This window comes from Simochromis diagramma, unplaced genomic scaffold (genome assembly GCF_900408965.1).
Source record: "Simochromis diagramma unplaced genomic scaffold, fSimDia1.1 OVJJ01000293.1, whole genome shotgun sequence".
Classification (NCBI taxonomy): Eukaryota; Metazoa; Chordata; class Actinopteri; order Cichliformes; family Cichlidae; genus Simochromis; species Simochromis diagramma.
In genome coordinates, this window is record NW_024386801.1 from 17715911 (window position 1) to 17734104 (window position 18194).

Genomic DNA, 18194 nt, shown 5'->3' on the forward strand with positions numbered 1-18194 from the left:
CGAATCATCTTGGACCAAGACAATTATAGTCAGGTACTAGATACAAGTCTACCCATCAAGACTGACTCATGAAAAAACAAACTGAAAAAGTGACGGAGAATTAGGCACCCAGGAAAATGAAAGCAAGTGGCCTGGTCTGATAAAGCACTATGTAGAAGGTGGGAAACATTTGCATAGCTTAGGCTGGGAAAAGATCACATCGTTATTCACTGTTGGGAAAAAGGCAAGTCGGTGACACGCTTAGCAATATTTTTACCTTAGTTCATGGCATTCATGTGGATTTTACTTTACCGTGCAGGATCTTGCATTTTTGGACATCACATACAGTACACTCCTTTTATGGCACCAGCATTACCTGATTGCAGCAGCAACCTCTTTTAGCAAGATAATACACCCCATCACACCATAAAAACTGTTCACGAAGGGCTGGAGGAGCATGACAAAAAGTGCAAAGTGTTGACTTCACCTTAAAAGTCCCCTGATCATTGACATCTGCGGGATAGGTTTGAATAACAAGTCAAATCCATGCAGAATCCACCTTGCAAACTTCAGGACTTGTAGCATCTGCTGCTAATGACTTGGTACAAGATAATGGACAAAGAGAGACAGAGACGGACCTACAAAATACAAGGATGGTAGGCCTATTGTTGTGACAATAACAGAGGCTTTGAAACCCATGTTATCATCATAGTCATGTGACATTATTCAGTGTTACAAAAAGCCAGCAACATGCTGTCACAAAAAAAACAGCACATGCTTTGTTGTCTGTACTTGCTGACAAGCCCATACTAAAGATGCACATGCACAGAGTACTGTTATTCACAAAAAACTTCAGAACAGAAAAGTGTAAACGAGCTGTCATTATCTGAAGTCAAACCCTCCTGATTTGTTTAGATCTCCCTCCCACAGAATTTCTCATTTCTGCGCATTAGTAAAACACTTTGTTTTCCTACATGCCGTTACTTTTCAGAGAAATCAGTCACTGGAAATGCATCCTTCTTCTCAGCTTCCACAACAAGTGCACATTTCACACTGATACTAACACTCAAAGCAACAACAGTCGGGAGAGGTGAACGAGAGGAAGAGGGGAGGGAGGGATAACAGGAAAGGGGAAGAATAGGTCATGATTGTTAAGTGCAGAATAATGCTCTCTGCAGAGCAGGCTCATGTTGGCTTCCTGCTCTAGCTGATTGCAGCAGGTCTCTGAGGACCTGTGTTAGACCAAATACGTGATAAGAACTTCTGAAGGGCCCACTAAGACAGACAAACGCACACATGGAGCAAGAGACTCAAAAAAGGCAGACAGACATAGAGCAGAAAGCTAATCGACATAAAAATTAGAAAAATACAAAGAAATGGCAAACGGAGGAATGAAGAAACGAGGGGGGAATAGTAAAACATAGCACAGTACAGTGCAGACATCTAAGAACAGGAGCCTTGTTTCATATTATTTAGCCTGTATTGCACCATGTGTCTTCTTCAATTTCCTAATTACACATAGTCTGGAACTTGAGGATGGGTGGCAGTGAACCTCCATAGTTTCACTGCAAGGCTTTGTTAGGTACACCTTGCTGCTTCTGAGCTATTTCAGAAGTGTCTTAATTCTTTGCGGCACAGACTCAACAACGTGCTGGAAGCATTCCTCAGAGATTTTGATACCATTTGACACGATAGCATCACACAGTTGCTGCAGATTTCCTGGCTGCACGTCCATCAGGCGAATCTCCCGTTCCACCACATCCTGGATATTTTTTTTTTGTTTCTGACCATTCTCTGTGAACCCTAGAGATGGGTCTGTGGGAAAATCCCAGAAGATCAGCAGTTTCTGAAATACTTAGACCAGCCCGTCTGGAACCAACAATGAAAAAAAAAAAGAAAACAAAAAAACCCCAAACCTGAAAATGTCCCCTAAATCTCTTTTCTTGCCCATTCTGATGCTCGGTTTAAACTTCAGCAGATCATCTTGACCATGCCTAAATGCACTGAGTTACAGTCATGTGATTGGCTAATTTTTTACTTGAGTTAACAAGCAGTTGAACAGATGTACTGAAAGTGGAACTGTTATATGCGCCATAAAAGACATATTGTCCTAGATGTGCAGATCTTCGGCCTCTATTATAAAACTGGTTGTAGGATCCATATTAAAGTAACACATGGCAAAAAGAAAATGAAATGAAATCTGCATCAATAAACTACTCAATGCTAATTTTGTGATGGTTTAGCAAATTGCACCCGGCACACCTGCACAACTGACCGTAAATGCTCAATTCAAACTCCTCAGAAGTGCTGGAGTGCATATTTTCCCAGTAGGAGAAAAGAAAATTCCACTTTAATTCCACCATGCAGTGTAATGGTGTTTCACTTTTAGGTGGCTAGAAAAGGCAGAGTCACCACAACACACATGTAGCCTCTGGAAAATGCCATGTTCTGTCAAATGTTCTTCTAAAAACTGCTTCAAATTACAGTGAGAGAAATATTCATATTCACGAAAGTTACCACTAACGACTATAATTTATTACTCTTAAGCAGTGTTGGGACTAACGCGTTATTAAGTAACGCGTTACAGTAACTACGTTATTATTGTGGTAACGAGCACGGTAACTAGTTATTATGCCAAAACCAGGAACGCGTTACTTGTTACTGGGATTTAGATAGGCTCGTTATTCGTTATTTCGTGTGGTGGCTATCGCGGAGCTTCCACCAGTGTTGCCAACTTAGCGACTTTGTCGCTATATTTAGCCAGTTTTCAGACCCCTTAGCGACTTTTTTTCTAAAGAAAGTCGCTAAAAAAAAACGTGAAAGCGCGTATCGCTTTTACTCTCAACAAGCAGCGGGTGCTGTAACGCAGTCAGTTCTTCTTTTACTCTTTTACTCTTATGCTGTTTTGTGGATCACAAAGTTTAAAACTACTTATAAACACACACACAAAGTAACTCCACCAGAGCGCCTATTTCGGGTCACTTGCCGGTCCAAGCCCGGGTAAAGGAGCAGGGTTGAAATTGTGACATTAAAAAAAAAAAAAAATTGCTAAAAGAAATTTAATTTGTAGTTCTAAATAAACTCTAAATGCATTTAGGACGTTTTTTACTCACTTTATGTCTCTTCCACGATGTTATTTCTCTCTCCAACAACCTAGGTTACAATTAGATTAGCATGATCAATTATGCAAATTAGGCGATGACGTCATTTAGCGACTTCTAGTGACTTTTAGGACAGCCAATAGCGATTTTCCTTACTGAGGAGTTGGCAACACTGGCTTCCACAGATTCAATAACATTAGCAAGTGGTGGAGGGCAGCAGGTGGATGAAGGAAAAGGGAGGCAAGAGGAGAGACCCAAAGCGGCCGCTGGTTCGAGTGTCAGGTGAACTGAACTTCAGGTAAGAAGTTATGACCTGCAGTCCATCTGGGTCAGATATAAACCAAGTTTAGGTGGAGTTTATTTTCGTTGTGCTGACTTTTTCGTACTGCGTGCTAGCTAGCATGACGGAGTTTCTATACAGCTGGGTGGGTGCTATGTTACTAATGTTGAACTTTATTTTGTTCATAAGGTTAATTATTAGAGTTGCCAACTGTAATTTCTACTATCAGCTGATGTTTGCTGGAGCCACAGCTGTAAAGCTGCTGGTCATGATATCGGTTTGGTTATGTGGTGAGAGGGAAACATGAAGATGAAACCAGGAGATGTTCTTACTGAATCATCAGAGCTGAACAGGTGATGGAGAAACAGGTTTACCTTTTAGTTAACATGAATGAGTTGAAGGAAAGCTATGAACTGTTTCTGAGAGACAAATAACACCAGGATCCTTTTCTATGTAGCTGACAGCTGGTAACTGTGCAGGGGCGGATCTAGCAAAGTGTTGCCAGGGGTCCATGTAGGGAATTAAAAGGGAAAGGGGGGCACAATGAAATACTTTCTTATTCTCATTTAAAATGTCTAGCTTTTAAAAAAAATAATTATCTGAGTCTTACAACAAACAATTGATAGATTGATACATATATACCATCAGAACAGTGTACATCACTGTCACAACAGCGTTTATTTTCATTCAAAGGCTTTATGATTTTTCCTATAATGGTGGGCTAGTCAAAATGCCCGGGAGGATTTTTCTGTCCCAGTCCAGCTCTGTAAGCAGCTCATCTGCAGTCTGGTGTTACCTACATCTTCCTATTCAGAAGGCAGAATTTCCGAGTTCTGAGTACAATTGAAAGCACCACGACTGCAGTTTTTGTGTTGGATGTAAAAAGCAGGCTAGGATAGAATCAGGCGTGGGATTTCTCTCGTGGAAATGTGCACATTATTTTTTCCTTTCTATTGGTAGGTGGCACAGTGCACTTGTGGCAATTAAGCAAGCTAGAAGACTGGCAATCTTGCTGGGTATCCAGTTATGGAAGCAACACATTAACAAGAGAATTCTGAGTAAAACCAAAGTTACTTTCCCTAGTAACTAGTTACTCTGAAAGTAACGAGTAACTTGAAGTAACTGAGTTACTTTTGATAGAAGTAACTAGTAATGTAACTAAGTTACTAATTTAAAGTAACTTACCCAACACTGCTCTTAAGAAACTGACAGAGATTGACTAACATCACAGTATCAGTTTGTGTTTGATCAAAAATGATTCGGGACATTTAAGTTTCATAACTGGAGAAAGGTAAGCCAGACTTCACTCATGTCATCATTTGGCCAGACTTCCTCCTCTGTGTGTCTGGAAATGTGGGGTTGAGACAACACTTTCACAATAGTCAAATATTCATCGATCCATTCTCTTCCGCTTATGCTTATCAGGGTCGTGGGGGGTGCTTGAGCCTATCCCAGCTACCACTGGGCAGGAGGGCAGGATGCAGCCTGGACAGGTCGCCAATCTGACGCAGGGCTAACACAGAGACTCAGACAACCATTTGCACTCACATTCACACCTATGGGCAATTTAGAATCACCGGTTCCACAATAGTCAAATAATGAATCACAAAAATAAATGGTTAAGATTAGAGCGGGTCTGCTAAAACAGAGAGGTAATTGTGGAGATGCAAATGTTCCAAAGCACAAACAAACTCAAATTAATCTTGCTGAAAAGTGCCAAGTTTGCAGTGTGAGTTTAATAAATGGAGTAATGCATAATCTCTGCTATCACTCTGAATTCTTCATGCCATAAAAACTCAGTCTGCCTGTGACATTTAAACAGGAATGGATATTTATTCCATAAAAGGGAGAAGGACGACAGCTGAGGTGAAAAGCACTGAGAAGGCGCGTCATTATGTCACTTTCTGAATGCTCATTAAAAAGTCACATGGCTGCCTTCAAGCAGAATACTTCACCCTTATGATGAGCGCTAGAAATGGGATGACTGAGCCCTCACAAGAAGCAGCAAGACATCAAAATCCATCAGTGCTGCTTCCAATGCATAGAAATGAAGTCATTATAAGAGTGAGCAAAGGCAAGCCCTGCTGTGTTTTTATAGCCCTGTGCTGCTCACTTCTATTTTTAGGATGTCAGGCCCAAATTAGCTCTTTGAAGTGTAATTCGTAACACTCACAAAGTACCAAATAACGAGACAAGTAAGTAGTAGTTATGCTGCTGATCAGCAAGAGCAGGATCATGAATTTGAGCCGTGCTGTAGGCAAACAAGAGTAAAAGAAAATCGCATTACATGTGTTTACGTCAAGACGGTAGACAGGCTAGCTAAGAACGCTGTCTTCTCATTCATTTTTAGTATTACATTAGTATACAAAGGATAAGCACTTTAAAAATACTGCCTCAGATCATTATATTATCCAACTTATAAGTCTAAAGTTGGATAAGTTGCAAACAACTTATACCACTACCTTTGTTAGAACATTGCTAAAGCCCCTGTATATGCTCATTCTGAGCCTGGAGTGATGCACTCTGATGCTGCTCACACATGAATGCCAGTCTGCAGAGAAAATATTTCAACTCTACCAGCCTTGCATTCCATCAACAGCTGAGCTTGTAAGAAACATGCAGCAACAGGACGCCACAGCCTGAACCACGGATCAGGCGATGAAGGCTTTAAAAGCCAGATCACATTGCAACCTGACAGGTTTTTGATGGGGGGATTCATAACAACGCCGCCGTGGACTGTGGTAAATTTTTACCCATTTAAAAGTCATGATGAGCTTAAGAGCTGTCATATGACCATAATCGTTTGAAATTGACTCTTTAATAGGTGAGTCACACTTCTAGACGCTGCATTGGCACATTACTCCTGACAAAAATGTGAGAAAATACAGCAAAGCGCTACAAGCCACAGATACTAAGTCAAATGCGTATCTGCGTGAAGAAAACAAAGCTGGCGAGTGAGCTGCTGCTTCTACATTTAGCACAGAACTGCGACTAATGATCCTTGAACTGAATTAATGAGGAAATTAGGCATGCCCCATGCACCACGATATCTCTCAAATATAAGCCCGCCGCTATTTTTGATGTTAGTTTTCCATTTAATCTTCCTTGTTAAACCCTCAAAATACTGATCCTTACAGTATGGTGTTCTTGACAAGTTCAACCTGGGCTATCCAAACAGTAGCAGGTGGGTAAACGGAGTGGGAGTAGGGGGTATTTCTATTAAACTAGGACAGGGTGAAGAAAAAGTTGGTAAATAGAGGAGGAAAGCTTGTCACAGTCATGCTTATTTACTGTTCTACTTACTAGATGTAATATCACCATCAAAATCAGACTTGCATTAATCTATATCATAGACACAATCTATGACAGTATCATCTGTGTAAGCTACTTGCCTCATCTTCCTTCATGAAAGCGCTCTCCATGAATACAACTGCAATCATTCATGCTCTGCTCTATAGACTGGTCATAGTTCTGAAATCACTTTCACTTTTTTTGTAACGCTTACTCTAGACTATATCTTATTTCACTCAAAGTTATTTATATTTATATCAAAGTTATAGTTATTTTTTTCACCTTGATGGGATACTGAATGAGATATTATATTTCTGGTCAATTTTTTTTAACCCTGTCCCACTTTTCTCTTCTAAAATAGTTTCTCCCCTGTATCCCTGCCAAGCTCTAAAATCTAATTTCACTTTGGCCATTTGGCATGAGAAGACAGATTTGGCTCTGTGGGCCTCCTGGCAAGAGGTAACACACACCATTTCTAAAGAAAGGGGACAGACTATCAATCCATGGAGGGAAAGTTATTACCTTGTGACACGTGAAGGAAACAATCATAATATTAGCATTTATGAGGTGCAACAGAGGAATTTACTTCTTTCACAGCAGACGTGGAACCTTCTTTCTCGATCAATGAGAATTTGTGATCAATGCAGCAGCTTTTATCACTCTGACAAAAGTTTCATATTCATTTAAATACTTTAGTTTGCCTCTGGCTATTCACTTAAATTGCCAGCGTGGCCTGCAGTTACAAATCTTAAAACTGACAGTTAACTTTGCAGAGAGAATCAATGATCTCCAAACTATCTGCTTTGTGTAAATCTCTTTAATACAGATTTTTTGACTGGAAGCATTAATGGTGGAGGTCGACCCTCAGTCAATATTATTTCGATGGCAATCATTATTATGACAACAATGTTGCTTTCCCTCTTCAGTTGGAGATCAAAGAAGTTTGCAGTTATTGATCTTAAAGAGACAGGCCTATATTTTCCATCATTTAAACTGACTTCATGCCTAAGCTGCATCTCAACCAAAATATAAAACACACTATATGTATTTGACATCAAGAAGTTTATATTTTTCTCGCAGATCAGGGATAACATCATGATCATTGACAGGTGAAGTGAATAACACTGATACATCAGGGAGCAAATAAACATTTTGTTCTCATAGTTGATGTGTTAGAAGGAGGAAAAATGGACATATGAAGGATTTGTTCAAGTTTAAAAAGAGTCAAACTGTGATGGCTAGTTGACTGGGTCAGAACATCTTCAAAGGTGCAGCTCTTGTGAGGTGTTCCTAGTCTGTAGTGGTTAGTATCTATCAAAAGTGCTCTAAGGAAGGAATAGTGTTGGACCAGGGACAGGGTCATGGGCAGGCAAGAAAAACAGACGCATTTTGGGAGTAAAGGCTGGCCCATGTGGTCCGATCCAAAAAAACGAGCTACTGTAGCTCAAATTGATGAAAAAGTTCATGCTGGTTCTGACAGAAAGGTGTCAGAATTCACAGAGCATCACATTTTGTTGTGTGTGGGGCCGCAGACCAGTCGGGGTTCCCATGTTGGGCCCTGTGTACCACTGAAACCACCAACAATGGCAGGTGAGTATTAGTGCTAAACCATGGAACAACAGAAGAAGATGGCTTGGTCTGATGAATCTCATTTTCTTTTACATCACATGGATGGCACCTGGCACCAGGTAGTGAGATGCTTTGGGGAATGTTCTACTGGGAAACCTTGGATTCTGCCATCCATGTGGATGTTACACATAACACCTACCAAAGAATCTTGCAGACCATGGGAATAAGTATTCCCTGATGGCTGTGGACAATGGACCCTGCCACACAGCAAAAACTATTCATTAGTGGTTTGAGAACCACAACAAGAACTTTGAAGGGTTGACTTGGCCCCCAAATTCCCCAGATCTCAATCCAATCGAGCATCTGTGGGATGTGCTGGACAAACAAGTCTCATTCATGGAGGCCCCACCTCACAACTTAAAGGATCTATTGCTAAACTCTTGGTGCCAGATACCATCTAGTGCCTAGCATGCTGCAACGTGTTACGGCTGTTTTGGCCGCAAAAAGGTGGACCAACACACTATTGAACCACATTATTGAGGGATGATTATGTTATCTGGGTAAAACGGGTGTCTTAAAACAAAAAAATCAAAAGAAAAAAAGTGGTACAGAAGCAAAATATGTAGACTTGTAAAAAAAAAAAAAAATCAATTTGGCTAATCCTCCTGTCTCAATCATCTTTCATTGTTTCCCAGTGACACAGCTTGACTGTTAACATCTTGATGACTACATTACCCATCTGGTCCCCGTCTTTGTCAGCGACATCAGCGACACTCATTTTTCACAGCTGTCCCTCTTTATTATACAAATAACTGGCCATGTCATAATTGCTTAATCGAAATGGCTGTATTAAACTATGATTGATGAACAGAATTTACCTGATGTGATATTCTTTTATCAGTTCTTCCACCCAAGCTAATCACTCTACGTATTCCATTAGCTTGCTTTAAAAACTGCCTCTAGCTTATTGAATTACTAATGCATTGCAGTACATCCAATTAATATTCAGAACAGCTCCTCAATGACTGCATTACTCCACGCAGAGCTGAAATTTCAATCTAAATGAAACTACAGTGAATAAATGCCTATTGAATCTCTGCAACAGTCTGCTACTTTTATTGACAAACAATACAAGTAGTAATTAAATTATACAGTGAACAGTGTGACAGAAAAAAAATTATACTGAGGCAAAATTTACATTTCAACCCATACACACATAAAAGGTACTGTCAGTTTTTTCTTTTTTGAGTATGAAGAGAGAAAAATTGTCTCCCAATAAACTGAAGCATTCTCATAAACAAAAGATTTAAATGATTAAAAGTACTTGGGAGCTGGTGCTGGTCTGTGGAAGCTGCCATGTTGCCTAGCCATCTTGAATACATCAGCTTAGATGGACATTGCCGCCAAATCCCAATTTTTTGTATGTGGAATTACCCATGAAACACATTTACAGAGAAAAGCTGCACTTTAACATAAATGTGTCTCTAATGTTTAAATCAGCTTAAGACCAGCTTTTGTAGGCTATGTAAAAGCTTTGTGAGGTTGATTCTGAAGTCAGGACATATGCAAAAAGTCATGTACAGAGAAAGGCATTCACCCCTCACTTTCAATTTTCACAGAGCTGTCATGTAATCACAGCTGAAAAAACATGCGACAGAGGATGGGATCACTAGGATCTGGCTGCCTGTAGGGAAACTACAGCAACACAAGCAAATATAGAGAAAGTCCTGTTTATTCACTCTCAGCACTGCCCATGACAATAACGGTCAGAAGTTACAGCCGCTGATATGAACCAGTATTTTAGTCTTTATAGTCTGAAAAGAAATGCCTATAAAGTGTGGGTGAGCTTGCCTCTTCCTTTTGCTGAAAATCCATGCAAGCTCTCGTTTGCCAGGTTTACGTCTTATAGACCAATTTAGCAAAGCCGCTAGCATCTCAGAACAATGTTCCCGGAAAACAAGATTATATGCTTTTAGCAATTTAACTTGATTGCATAACTCTTGGTTGTCAAACTTTGTGTGCCATAACATGCGTTTAGGTCCCACTTAGAGAAATACTGTGTTACTAATAGCTGCTAAATCCCTTCAGACCTGACAGGATGATAGAACACCCTTGAAGGCAGTGCTGTAGCCATAACCTTGCACATCAATCCCAGTACAGAGTAAATATCAATCATGTATAAGTTTACATGTGCACACCAGTCCTATGGTAAAATTACGATTCTGTTAACATGTCTTTGAATAATAGCTGGGGGAAATAATTTGAAAAGTGCATGCTGAAAAATTCAAAAGGCAAACTTTTAAAGTTGTTCTGCACTGCATGCTTCAAAGTTTGCTTTTATTGGCAGTCTTTCTAAACTTTGCCAAAGGCAAATAAAATGTGTGAGTCTCAAAGGCCCAGAAGTAAGAAAGAGATGTTAGCTTGAATCCAACAGATTTAACACTTGGGCAGGTTGCACAGCAAGAACACATCTAAAGTGTTGAAAACAAGGTTAAGCAGGCCTTTACAAAATGTCAAAATGCCCTCATGTTGAAAGTCTGAATGTGTTAAAATCTCTACAAATTTCAAGTAGTGTAGTGCAGTGTTTTTTGATTAATACCACCTTATATAGTCATACAATGAAATGCTGCTCAGGTACACTCAAAGGTATGTTTTAGTTTATAAGCAGTAAGACTCCAAGAAAAATTCAATGCTGGTATTTGACAGGAAGGGATTTTGAGAACAGTGATTATTTTATATTTTTCTACTTTATGTTTGGTATGAACTTGTCAGTCCAGAGTACAGTTTCCCCATCTTTAAAACACAAACCAGAGAACGAGGACAAACAGCTGAAACCTCAGCCTACGTAAAAAGCCATGTGAGACAAGCTTGACTAAACAGTGAAACAATAGGTGGCCAGACTAAAGCCTTCAAACAGATCAAGTTAAAAGTCTTTGGGTAGATTAGAGGATAATAAATCTGAAATATAGATGCCATAACAACACGTGCAGTAACTAGATATGTATGCAATAGTCAGGGGCTTCCTTAGTTTATAAAGCAATTTTCATGGCAGATGAGTTTTCAATGTTAATTCTAATAATTTGAATGTTACTTTGTGAGTATATTTTATCCGACCCTGTAAACATGATCAATAAATCTAACCACACAGCTTGTTGTAATAATTAGAGAAATAAGCTGTCAACTGGAGAGTTGGAATTTGAAGTCCCTTAACTGTGAGTATAAAAACAAGTCACGTGTAGAGCTGAGGTTTTCTAGCTGACCCTGTACTTTGGCTTTTCAGAGTTTCCAGCAGAAATGTTGGAGCCATGCAATGAGGTGGTCATACTGTGTGGCACAGATGGAATAACAGAATGAACACTGTCCAGTTCCCGCTACTTCAGCTGATGGTGATAGTGCAGCAAGGCGACAGTTTATAAGATGAGTTTACTTTCCAATGCCAACATAAAATGAAAACATGACTGTTAATGAATATGAATGTTGATTAGCAATAAAAATTTTTGCTTGGGGTAATTGGTGAATATTGGCAGACCAAAAATAAGATTCACTATATTTAAATAGCATTAATTATACGCCAGATTTTTTTTCTTACATATTTATTCTACATTTCCGAGCTGTTTTTATGTCTGCAAAATGGTTAACAGGGACAGTAAGCTAATGACACATTTCTTGATATTACCAAAAAACTCATATTGCCAGTACTTAGGTGGATCAGTGTGCTTACTGATGGATTTATTAATCACTTTCTTTGGTTTACTTTCAGGTGCAAAACTTAGCATGTAATACAAACAGAAACGCAGAGTAGACAAAATAACATTATCTTTGTGGGTATACCCTACTGCCTCTTTATGCATTAGCATAACTTACTCTTTCCATTAAAAAGACGCATAAAAGGTCACGCGTCAGTCTTTAAACTGCTTTGATTCCACCTACTCTTTGATTTTACATCGTGGCAGCCAAACATTTGACAGCAACCTATTTACTGGTTAAGATGTGGACAAATCAATGTATCTGGGAAAAAATGTGACTTGTTAAGGGTAAACTAATAACAGTGTGGCTCATAGAAATGAAACAAGTTTATTTATGATATCTAAAAAAAAAAAAAAAAAAAAAAAAAAACGTGATTAGTAGTTTCATTGTGTCTCCACATGATCCAGGTTTGAAATCCTGAGTGAATCATGCTATTCAGTTGGTTTCATATTCATCAAGGTTTAGCACCCAATATGTTCATTTTTTACTTGTGTGTACTAAACTATTCTACTACAGAATATCTAAGAAAAGACATGTTTGATTGTGAAATGGTTAAGAGATCAAGTAACACTTTCTGCAGACAAAGAAAAGTGGGGAGCAGACCAAGAACCCAAAACAAGCATTGAAGCAATGAGATACAAGTCTTCACTTCTGGCCAAACTGGCCACTTCTAAACTGATGTAGAGATTGATTCAGAAATTGGACTGAATTTGCCAGTAGAACTTTGAGGATATTAATGAGCACCAGTATCTGGACAGAGCAAAGTTAAGATCACTAGATAAGAATTATTTAAGTTTTTCATTGATGAAAGGGAATGTGATTCAGTGTGTGGGAAAATCTGTTTAAGATCTTGGCAACCTTGACTAAGAACTGCGGAGAGCCGTGGCAGGCCGTGAGGAATGATGACCTGTTCTCATGCAATGGCACATTCCTGCCATAACTAAGCTGGAACAGGCCTGGGATAACTATAGCAGGCAGCTTGGAGTAACAGCTTAGTGGAATTTATGGGAACCTACCACCCACTCCTCTTTGACCAGCCCAGTCCATCTAAATGAATCAAAGTGTCACTGGGACTTAAAGGTTCAAAAGCCAATCTGACGTCATTTCAAGGTGAGGAAGAAAGATTTCACAACACGTGGCAAGTTTACTTGGAATGCCAATTAATGGACTGATTTATTTGTTTTAATATAAATGTGAAACAGCTTTTAACTTTGAGTATGTGATTTATGTCTTACTCAAATGTGCAAACAAATGGAGTTAAAACACTGTGTGGTAGCATTATATCTGCATTTTCAAGTTTACTTTACATTCTTAATATTGACCCTCAAAGACTTTCATACTCACTTAATAATAGATAAAGAAATGGAGTAGAGAGCTGACCCACAGATCATTTAATATTAATGTTTCAGACATCTGTGAATCCCTTTGTGAAATTCATTCGTGCTCCCTTTGTGCACTGATGGGAACTCCAACAGCTGCCTGCTTCCAAGGTCTACTTAGTGAGGTAGAGTGAGGGACTGAAAGAGAGGCAGGGAGGAGTGTGATGGGAATAAATGTTCTAGAGGCCTATTAATTTATTGATCTCTGTTGACCTCGACTCCAGTGACATGGTGGACTTAAAGGACAGAATAGCTTTAGCTCCTTCGCCTCTGCTTCCTCAATACATTTCCTGGAAGTTAGATCATTTGGTGGCTTAATGGATTTAAACCTTATCAAGGAAGACCTAATGGGAAAACTTGACATTGTTTACTTTGAAAGATGGTGGAAGGGCACTTTAGTGAATATTGTTGAGTGGTAAGTCCAGAGTAAAAAAAAAAAGTGCAGAATACATTCTAATCCATTTATCAAGAAACCTCAGTGCGGAAATGCAACAATCAATAAGGTGAGCAACTTGAGAGCTTCAGCCACTGGATCTATACATGTGTACTCCAAGCCAATGTAGATTTACTTTCAAAGAGCTCAGAAACTCCTCAGGGACTCAAAACGACACTTGGCCTCTGTTCACTACAGGATAATCGAACCTTCAAAAGTGTTAGCATGAACCCAAATCTTTTTTTTTTTTTTTCAGGTTTAGCACTGATACCAGTCATGTCTTCAGATTGAGATACTGTATGCAATTTCATAAGCGTTATGCAACAGACAGAGCTAAAATTAATCTCACATAGTTAATTGACTTTCCAACTAAAAACGGGATCTAACTTCTTTTAATTTGTAGCTGTCTTATTTATATATTTGCTTGATTTGGGTTTACAATTTGTTTCTTAAAGCTTTAATGTCTTCTTAATTAACTAATTTTTAACTGCTGCCAGGATAGGCATAAAAACAAAATACCTAACCTCTGGATAGCAGGTCTTGTTGTGGGAAAACTAAAGAATTTCAAAGATTACATCTATGGAGGGTTTGTATCAAGATGCCATTACAAAATCTGTATTATAATTCACCTGTGTTCACAGCTTCTGAGACCATACTTTATACTTGTTTTCATTTCTTTAAACTTTTAAACTTTAAAAAGTTGAACATTTTTATATTTTTCATGCCCAGTTCCTACTACTAAGCACGCTTTATTAATTGGAAATTAACATTATCTCCAGCAGCTCTGCTAACGCTCAGAGAATAACGAATCTGTAGAACCCCAGAAAAATCACGTTAGTGTGCAATTCCCAGTTAACTCCTCTGCTATAGCTAGACTAGGAAAAGCTTTCACTCTTTGGGGAACTAACAAAACTTCACAAGGAATATTATAGCTATAGCTTTTTTTAAATTGTACTTGTGGCACACACAAACCTCTTGGAGATGTGAAATTGAGGCAAGTAAGCCAGCAGGATGGAGTCAAAGTCAGATTGAGGGTGTTGCAGTTGATTTTTCACTAAATGTTGAAGTTCTGAATCTACAAGAGTATACCTTGTACCTGGCTATTTTCAAAGGAATGTTTTTTTTAAATTTGGTGTATTACTTAACACTGTCCTATGAATTGTTCAAGCATAAAAAAGGCATTTATCTCAATAAATGAACCAGTGTTGTGTCTACACATAAGAGACAACTGAGTAAAGAACCAGTTGTCTCCTTAGGCGCCTTATTACTAGCAGCCTGTTGCAAAAAACACATTTACCCCCCATCTTTAGTTGAATGCATTAAAAATATAAAAGATAAATTTGTTTGACAGAAATAGCACTGACAAGGTGATCCTTGTTGAGCTATTAGCCAAAAATGTTGAATTGTGTGGAGTGTGTCCTTAAAAATATGAACAAAAAGAAGTGAGAGGCCTAAAAAGCCATTTACAGCAGATGCAGACCTAACACAGACCTGAGAGATACATCTCATTATATACTGTATTTCCATGCATGTTTGCGCATCTTTCAATAAATCACTGCTTCTATTTTTCCCAGCAAAATGACCAAGTGGTGATTCAGACATGCATAAATGCATAATTCCTATCTCTACTATAAAGTTGCAATATCCAGCAGACTTATCTGTTGCTACATATTCATGGATAATCATTATCGTACACAACCCCCCATTTTCCTCAAAAACTACTAATGAAGTTCCCCACAGGAAGTCCAGTGTGTGTCCCTCATTTAGATACTTGATTCAGATTAATGGCCACATTATCAGCGAATCAGCGTTTAGAAGACAATTATGTGAAATCCAAGCCTCTCAACTTTCCCCTCCCTAAAGATTCTCTGATCCTCTGTAAGACTAGATGATTTGGGATCTACTGATGAGATCCTGAGTCGTGACTAGCCTAGACAGAGACAAAGGACTGTCAAGACATTTCAAAATGCACACTAATCTTCTACAAAAAAAAATAAAATATCTAAATTCAAAACAAATGTAGAATTTTGCTAAGGCATCCATTAAGACCTGGCACTATGGCAGGACATTTTAGATTCATTTACTATAACAGCTGAACAAAAAGTACCCTGATTTTCTAAAATCTGCCACCATTAAACAATGAAATACTCTGTTTCAAAAATAAAGGTGCAAAGAGAAAACTGAACTGCTGTTGCAGTTAACGGAAGAATTTATGTTTGTAAGACACACCAGACAATTTGTATCAAATCACAAAGCTCAGAAACAAAGGACATGGAAAAATATATATGGCTAATGTGGAAATCCAAAACAGAAATAACAAGTAAGAGCCTTATTATGACAACACAACAATAGTCCAAGTTGTCAAAGTAGAGATGGCAATAGGTACCAAAGAAAAAAAAACACAATGTCCAAAAATAGCTGCCAGAGCTTTGTTGATGATGTGAAGCTACAATTTTGAAATACCAACACTCATGAAGTCATGAAGTCAGGAAGGATGAAATCACTTCCCAGAAAAAGGAAAATGAGCCAATGCTGAAAGGAATGGCTGTATATCAATTGAATAACTTGGACACAGCTTGAATTAAACGCCAAGGGAGACAATCTTTAACACATAGGTCAACTACTAATAAAAATTTTCCAAAACTTCTTGAACTTGAAAACTTCCTCACCGTCACACTCAAAATAACATTGATTTTCAGTGTAGCCCTGGGAATCGGTGGGAAAAAAAGAAATATGCCCGGACATGTTCTTGACCTCTTCCCTTGGTCATGTGTACAATCACAGTGTGATGCATGCCGGGCCTCTCAGTAAGACTTGGGATGGGCGTGTTTCACTCAAATACAGCTGTGTTGTGGATAGACTTACACTAAGCTACACATAAACACACCCATACTTATAGGAGCCGAGTTACCAGGGTCAGAATGTTACACAGTTTGAAAAATTTGTGTTTTATGTGGCACTTCTGTGTCAGCATGAGAATACTGGCCACAGAAGAGAAGTTTTATGGTGGGGCCACACACACAAAGACACTATTAAACATCAGCCCAGGCACTGAGCGCAAAAACTGAAGCACACAATATGGCGTACCTGTTTGAGCACGTCTAACCCCACTTATAATGAACCACGTTTGCTCGAGATCAGGGATGCCAAACCCATTGGATATTGTGGGCTACACACAGTCTACTTTGATCTTAAGTGGGTCGGATCAGTGAAACTCCCCTTTCTGTCAGGGTAAGGAAGTTTAACTACACATTTAATCCGTGAGATATCCTAATATAAGCAAAAGAGTTACAGTTTCAACATTATGTCTCAGTTTTTGAACGTGATAAAGAAATGCTGTTGTAGTAAATGAAAGAAATCTGTTAGCACGACTACAGAGAAAGGTCCTGGCATGCTTTTGCCCAGACTGTCCTTCAACTGTAAAACAGGTTTTGTTTTTATTTTCCCAAAGCCACCCAGTTGGGCTGGATTGGTGTCTGTTTCAGGCCAATTCTGGCCCTGAGGCCTTATGTTTGACCCCCCTGCTCTAGATACAGTGTTGAGTCAGAGCTATCAGAAAGATTATTACATCAATACAACTCTCTCCAGGTGGGCTGGAGATGCTAATTCTAAGTCAATAAGGAATTCTTACCAGACTTGGTGATATTTTAAGCTCTACTCTTGCTACATTGATCTGCTACAATTTATTTGTACAGCCCAACATAATGCATGTATAAATGGTATTTACTTGCCAGGATCAGCAATATTTTCCAACCCCCTAAAATGGACACTTCAGTAGAAGAGTACAGAGTGTCCAAGAAAAAAAGACTAAAACAAACTGAAAACGCAGTTCCAATATAATCAATAATGGAGTCCAGCAGATGACAGTAAGTAAAAAAAAAAAACAACTTAAGACTTAGCTTACCTGCCCAGCTATGTGGCTCCGCGTGGGCTGAAGTATTCTGAGGCTGACAAAAGCAGTGGTGTTTCAGAAAAAGGCAAAGGTCGTCTGGAAGCAATTTTCCTGCACAAAGGAACAGCAAGAGAAAAGAAGACAGGTGTCAGCTTAATGTCATCATCACGCAGCCCAGTAAGCTCCTTTGACAAGTCAGATCCTGTATATAGGCTCGTGAAATTGATTTCTGTTTCAAAATGACAAAAAACTAAGGGGAAAAAACCCCATAAGTTGACAACAAAAACTTTATTTTGATAAAGTCTGAGTTCCACTAGAAAGAAACGACAATTGTGCAGTTTGAAAAGTTTGGAAATCAAGAGTTCACAGACAATTTTTTCTCTTCAAGAGAACGGTACGGCGCTGAGCGACGGCACGGTTAATAATGCTGGGGGAGGGAACGCGGAGCGCGAGCTGCTCCATCATCTTAACTACAGATAAAACTAACCTAAAAAATCTCTTAAGAGGAGGCAGGACTCTCACC

General features: G+C 39.0%; 1 protein-coding gene across 3 annotated transcripts in view; it reads right to left on the minus strand.

Annotated features, from left to right (window-relative positions):
* Positions 1–18194, minus strand: part of peak1 (pseudopodium-enriched atypical kinase 1) — a 107067-nt gene that overhangs the window by 72245 nt on the left and 16628 nt on the right. For all 3 annotated transcript variants that reach the window (XM_040026284.1, XM_040026282.1, XM_040026283.1), the window contains exon 2: positions 17684–17782. The gene's annotated coding sequence lies outside the window, so the exon portion shown is untranslated. The remainder of the gene's footprint in view (positions 1–17683; positions 17783–18194) is intronic.